This window comes from Microtus ochrogaster, chromosome 22, assembly GCF_000317375.1.
Source record: "Microtus ochrogaster isolate Prairie Vole_2 chromosome 22, MicOch1.0, whole genome shotgun sequence".
NCBI lineage: Eukaryota > Metazoa > Chordata > Mammalia > Rodentia > Cricetidae > Microtus > Microtus ochrogaster.
This window is the reverse complement of record NC_022023.1, coordinates 32,727,693-32,735,039: the sequence shown is the minus strand read 5'-3', so window position 1 is coordinate 32,735,039 and position 7,347 is coordinate 32,727,693. Positions and strand designations below refer to the sequence as shown.

Sequence of the window (7,347 nt, the reverse complement as noted above, 5' to 3'; positions counted from 1 at the left end):
ACTGGAAAGGGAGGGGGAGAGGAGTGGGGGGAGGGGAAGAAGGGTGGGAGGAGGGGGAGGGAAATGGGAGGCTGGGAGGAGGTGGAAACTTGTTTTTTTTTTCCTTTTCTCAATAAAAAAAAAGAAAGTTTGTATGGTTTCTTCTTGTTCTGTAAAACTTGTTCTTAGGGAGGAGGCATTCAATTCAGTTCCAACTCAGGGGCCACTGAACTCTGTGTCCAAATTGCATTATGTCCTCTTCAATAAGGCCTTACTTTGTGCCTCTAGGAGGAAAACCAAGAAAAATACCCTGTATGTTTTAGAAGTCTCTTAGATAACTCTGTTGGTCTTCATATTTAATGTACCACAAGTCTCCGTATTTAGTTTCCATTTTAGATAATGCATATTTACATAGGTATATTATTATTGAAAATACACCGCTCTTATATGTTTGGGACATTTCACTCATTTATGTTCATACTTATGGGTATTGTCCACAGTTGTCATGAATAATGAGCTATATTCTCATCCTTATTCAGTATTTTGATCTTTTGCATTTCAATCTTTTTTGCCCTTCTTTGGCTCAATTGAATATTATTAGCACAACATTTTTTTTGCCCTGACTTGATATTCTTTACAATATTTATTTATGGGCTGATTCAGAAAATCTTACATCCAGACTGACTACCAGAGCTTTACCTCTAGATTTCACAAGATATAACTGGAGAATTAATTCCTGAGGGTACTCTTCTGACTGCCAAACTTTATTCAGTGTGTCTATGTAGTCACATTAACAAAAATACACAAGCATACAAAAAAGACAAATTTAAAAACTTTAAGTATTCATTTATCAAACTAGGTTTAAAGTGTGTATTTGAAGTTAATAAAAAATAGAAGTAGAGCCATATTTTGGTTCAGTATGATTATGAATGATTATTTCATCATAACAACATGAAGTTGCACAGCAATTAACAAAAACTAAGGAAATGGGTAAAAAAAACCCCGAAGTTTCTCATTATAGTATAATTAAATTACAGGGCACATTGATGTAGATAAAAAAGAAGGGGTTGCTTGCAATGCTTTTCCTAATTCTGACCACCATGATGTGTATGGAGATACTACAAGCTTGGGAAACTGAAAGAAAATGAAGTCTAGGCTTTGATTCAAAGGCCGTTACCAGATCTGCTTTGTAAAGTTCAATGCTAGATGAAGACCCTGCTTGACTACCTCCAAATCTATGTTCACAGTTGACCCACTAGAGCAGCATTAGCAAATAGAAAACATCTTTCTTTAATACCCACCCTCAAACAGTGTGTCTCAGACTGAGAGAGGAGTACGAATTTACCTGTTGCACAGAAGATAAGAAGAGCAGAGGGTTTTGTTCAGAGTCAATCCCAAAGCTTTCAGAAAATGATATAGCACTAGTTGAAAAATAAGCTCCGTTCAGAGAGACCAGATATATCCCATGCTTTTTCCTTCACAGTCCAGCTGGCCTTGGTGAGCTCCCAATAGATCAGCTCCACTGTCTCAATGGGTGGGTGCACCTCTCGTGGTCCCGACTTCGTTGCTCATGTTCTCCCTCCTTCTGCTCCTCATTGGGACCTTCAAACAATGAGGACTGATGAGAAGCTAAGGACAATGGCACGGGGTTTTGATCCTACTTAATGTGCTGGCTTTGCGGGAGCCTAGCCAGTTTGGATGTTCACCTTCCTAAATATAGACGGAGGGGGGAGGACCTAGGACTTACCACAGGGCAGGGCACCCTGACTGCCCTTTGAACTGGAGAGGGAGGGGGAGAGGGGTGGGGGGAAGGGGAGAAGGGTTGGGAGGAGGGGGGAAGGGTGGGAGGAGGGGGGGGGGGGTGGGAGGCTGGGAGGAGGTGGAAACTTGTTTTTTTTCCTTTTCTCAATAAAAAATAAATAAAAAAAGAAAAAAAAAAAAGAAAAATAAGCTCCGAAGATAGACCAGGACTAGAGCTAGAGCTGCCTGCAGAAACATCTGAGACCTATACACTCATTGGACAACCTTGACTATTGGCCCACATCACTGACAATTATATTGTAGGCTCATGGTACCTTGCAAAGAATGTGTATATTGTTGTGGTTATAAGACTTGACTACATATAAGCTTGTTAATTGTCTTATTGGCCAAGGGAGTATCTTTATCACATATCCTCCATCCTTGAGTAACACAACGATGACCTAGCTAATAGTCTTATACAAAACTCTAAAAGTTGGACCAGAATTCCCCACTGCATTCTGTGAACATGTCTTATTAGCATTGCTTAAGAAAGGAGCTGCCTTGGGTCTATGGCAGTGAAGAATAGAGCAGAGTTGGGATTCTAATCAGATAGAGGAGAAAAAGAAGGTAGAGCCAGGTAACTGCTGAAAGAGACAGACATTGGACAGAACTTTACCCAGTAAGCCACAACCATGTGGCTAACAGAATATGGCATTTAAAATGTTTTAAGAACATAGGATTTTTCATGATAATAAGACTCATCTGCTCATAGCAGTACCAATCTACTTGAAGAGGATGATGGGCATTGAAGTGGATCCTTATGAATTTTGTTAGGTATTTGGGCAAGAAATTGCTCTTGCCTGGACTGATTGATGGTATGGTGCATAAACTGGACATGCAGGACTCACAGAAAACTACCTGCTAAAGTTGCCTAATAGTCCTTCAGGGCTCCTGCTTCATGAAAGAGCCCACCAGATATTCTACAGGATACAGAAGAAAGTGACTGACAAATTGTCAATAGAGGCTGAACTGTCTTTAAGTTTCCTGCATCATGGAAAAGTCTGCCAGAATCTATGGGCCGTAGGCTAAAGATGAATGCCCCTATGTTATGAAGAACTTTGGGTGAGTGACTGAACAGGCAGAAAAATGTCTCTGTCAATTCTAGAGTTTTATGTTGCTTACAATGTACTTTTTGTTTACTTAGGTAATATTATATCTTTCTGTGGTCTTTGATGAAGTTAAAGAATAGATATTTATTGTTATAGTTTTCCTTATAAGCATAGATTAGATATAAAACTATAGACTCACAAAGATAGGATAGGTTATAGAATACTTTCTTTAATTTGCCAAATATAAATGGACTAAATATTGTAACTATAATTCTTGCTTGATAATTGTTTTATTGTATGCAATCTTGCTAGTTTTAAAGTTTAAAACTTCCTTTTTGTTTAGACAGAAAAGAGGAGATGATGTGAGATTTCAATCTGTACTCTCTTAATATGTTTTATTACCATCGGTTAATAAAGAATCTGCTTTGGGTCTATGGCAGCAAAGAATAGAGCAAGGTGGAAATTCCATGCTGACAGAAGAGAAAAAGAAGGCTGAGTCAGGGAGATGCCATATAGCCACTGAAGAAGACAGATGTGGGACAGAACATTACCTAGTACGCCACAACCTTGTGACAACAGAGAAATGCATTAATTTAAGATGTATGAGTTAGTTAATAAGAATCCTAACCTAATAGGCCAAGTGGTGTTTTAATTGATATAGTTTCTGTATGAATATTTTGGGTCTGGGAAGCTGGGAAATGAATGAGCAGCCTCTGCCTATACCCTTATGCCTGGATCAATCCCAAGGTTCTGAAAATTCTTAAAGCTTTGGGACTCAGTGCCCCCTAACATATAATCAGTCTAGGTGTCCAAAGGAACTGCCTTTACTAAAAGTATTAAAATCTTTGGCTATGTAGTGTGTAGTAAGCCCTAATTTATTGGAGTTAAGAATAAGCAGAACTCATTGTCCTGAAACTTTGTACTGAGTAGTTAAAAGCTTATACTGGGAAGATCTATACTGTAGCCTAAAGGATTACATAAGGATATGGTTCAGATAGTAACTATTTGAACCAGTGCTCGATAGTGGCAGATATACAGTTCATTACTGAACATATTCATAAACTATGACCAGTTCTCAGTATCACCTACTCCTGCAACTTCTTGCTTGGTAGACATCTAATGACCAAAACTAGCCACATTTCCAAACATGTAAACATGCTTTTCACATGGAACAAGAACTTTGCATTATGCAAACATGCTCTTCACATGTAACAAGAACCTTGCACTGAAGGAATCATGAGAAATTTTTCTCAAGAAGTTATGAACTCTATGGAATATAGTCCCAAACCTTCAGGCAAGATGTGCCTTTTGGTGCAATAGTGGTATAACTGTTATGAGTAAAAAAACTGCTCCCTGGTTGTATCTGAGGCCATTCCAAAACAGAGATCCATGCACAGTCTAATGAATGAGGGCAATGAAACATGATGGAGGAGATCTTGTTCCATAGGTGGAAACCTATTACTGTTGGTTATCTCCTTTGACATAGTACCAAAACACCATCAAATACTAATGTTTGCCAACTCAGACAAATGCTATATGTTACTTTTTTTTCACACTTGACACTTTTGTAGGCAGTTTGTGTACCATTTCTAGGGGAAGACTATTTCTCCCTCTTTCAGTATTCCTTAATTGTCTGTAGTTTGTTGTGTAAGATCATGGCTTATCCCCATTTTATTTCCATCTAGTCTGGCATATTTATCTTTGCTGTCTTTGTTCAGTTCATGTTTAATCAATCAGGTTGGTGAGACTGTATGGGTGTAGTATTTGATATTACCCAGAGACACAATCTCACACATTTTTAGAAACTCTTGCTCTTGATAACTTTCTGCTACCCACCTCACCTGTTCTTTAGTGATACTAAAGACTTAGGTGCATGGGTTGCCTTACAGATGTATCTACTAGGACTGGCCTCCACAATTCTATTTTGATTGTTTGTGGTTTTCTGTATTGGTTTCCATCTGTTGTAAAAACAAGTTTTTTTGATGAAGGGTGAGGAATGTAATTATGTGGTTACAAGAACAAAAATATAGGTTGTATTTAATAGTTTTCTTGGTTTAGTAAAATGGTGGTTGTAGTTTCTCCTCCAATATCAATTACTTAAGTAGCCCTGGTGGATGGCTAGATTTTCAGTGCCAGTTATGATTTCCTTTATGAAATGAATTCATTTCAAGTATAATTGGAGAACTATTAGTTATCACCGTGGCATGTGTACCACTATTTGCTTTTATGGTTATCATGAAATGCTGCATATGGTTGTGGTTTATAGCTGAATAGGACTATTGATTGTTCCTCTTCTTTGAAAGTTTGTATGGTTTCTTCTTGCTCTGTAGAACTAGTTCTCAGGGAAGAAGCATTGAAGTCAATTTCAACTCAGGGGCCTCTAGACTTTATGTCTAAATTGTATTGTGTCCTCAGAAAAATGGTCTTACCTTCCACATCTGGGAAGGAAACAGAGAAATAACCTATTTGTTTTAGGAGTCTCTTAGATAATCCTGTTGGTTTTTATATTTAATGTACCACAGGTTTCTATATGAAGTTTCTGTATTAAACAGTGAATATTTATATAGATAGATTACAATTGAACAATACATAGCTCTTATGTGTTTGGGACATTTCACTCATTTATGTTTATATTTGTGGGTATTGAGCACAGATTCTCATGAATAATGAATTATATTCTCAAACTTATTTAGTATTTCAATCTTTTGCATTCCAATCATTTTTGTTCTTCTTTTGCTCAAATGAATATTATTATAACAATGTTTTTGCCCTGGCATGATATTCTTACAATATTTATTTATGTGGTGGCTCAAGGAAGAAAATCTTGCATCCAGCCTTATGACCAGGGTTTAACTATGGATTTCACAAGGTATCTTTTGATGTCCAAGCTTTATCCATAGTATCTACATGGCTGAATTTTAAAAACACAAAAGCTCACACAAAATAAATATTTAAAACTTGAATTATTTATTTATCAATCTAGAGTTTTTATGACTATTTGAGTTAATAAAAATGGGAATCTTTTAGGCAATCTTTTAGCTTTGCTCAGTATGATTCTGAGTGACCATTTCATCACTGTCTGTCACATGAAGATGCACAGCTATTGCAACATCTAAGGAAATGGGTAAGAGGCAAGTTTCTCATTGTAGTATGATTAAAATGTAGATAACATTAGTGTAGATGGAAAGGAAAGAATTGCTTGTAATATTTCTTCCAACTCTGAACACCATGATTTGTACAGGAATACAAGCTTGGGGAACTGACAGAAAATTAAGTCTAGGCTTTGATTCAAAGGCCACTACCAGATCTGCTTTGTAAAGTTCAGTGTTGGATAAAGACCCTGCTTGACGACCTCCAAATCCATGTTCACAGGAGAGTCACTAGAGCAGCACTAGCAAAAAGAAAATATCTCTCTTTAATACTCATCTTCCAATGGTGTGGGTCAGACTAAGGAAGGAGTAAGAATTTACCTGCTGTGCAGATGGCAAGGAGAACATCAGGGAATTTTGTTTAGAGCTCAATGTCAAGTCTTTCAGAAAATGAACTCACACTAGCAGAAGAGAAACTGTGAAGACAGATCAGGACTTGGGGAGAGCAGCATAAAGAAGTATCTAACTGTAACCTATGCACTCATTAGACAGGACTGGGTATCTGCAAATCATACTGTAGGTACATAGTCCCTTACAAAGAATGTGCATATTACTGTGATTATGCGGCTCAACACATAAGCTTGTTAGAAGTCTTGGTGTCCAAGGGAGTGTCACCATTACTTGCCCTCCATCTTTGAGTAACACAACAATGACCAAGCCAATGGTTTATACAAAACTATAAAAGTGTTTTCAACCAGGCTGAAAACTCTGCTCCAGTAATACAGATCAATGTTTTGATGGTCATCATCAATATGTATCCTTCAAGCTTTGGAACAATCCCAAGGTTCTGAAAATTCTTAAAGCTTTGGGACTCAGTGCCACTTTACCTAGAATCTATCTAGAAATCCAAGGACACTTTCTTTATTAATAGTACGTAAATCTTTGACTACATAGTGTGTGGTAAGGCCTAATCATTGGTTTAAGAAGCAGAACTCTTTGTCCTGGAACATTGTACTGAGTAGATAAATTTTAAGACTGGGAAGATCTGTACTATAGCCTAAAGGATTATATATTACATTCAGGTAATAATAACTATTTTAACCAGTGCTTAGTGAAGTATGCTGGGGTCATAACTCTGTCTCTACAGTGTAACCTCACACGGTATGCATTTCCATTCTATTTCAGAACTATGCGTATTGTGATGGGCTGTGAGTTCACATTCTGACAAGCTTGGTCTCACTCTAGGCCAGTCTATGCTCAGAAATTACTCGCATATCCAGGACTATTGCCAAGCTCTCTGACTATAGAGCTGTTCAGGGCCACCGGTGTGAGACTACACTGGTACTAGAAAGATGCTTGTCCTTCTGTGGGAAACTAAGACATACCAACACCTGCATGACATTGTAAAAGGCATGCTAAATAGTGAATTT

At 37.6% G+C, this 7,347-nt stretch overlaps 1 pseudogene; it reads right to left on the bottom strand.

Moving 5' to 3' along the window:
- LOC106144052 overlaps window positions 1-6,192 on the bottom strand; it is a 12,184-nt pseudogene extending 5,992 nt beyond the window's left edge.
- Between the last annotated feature and the right edge of the window lie 1,155 nt (window positions 6,193-7,347).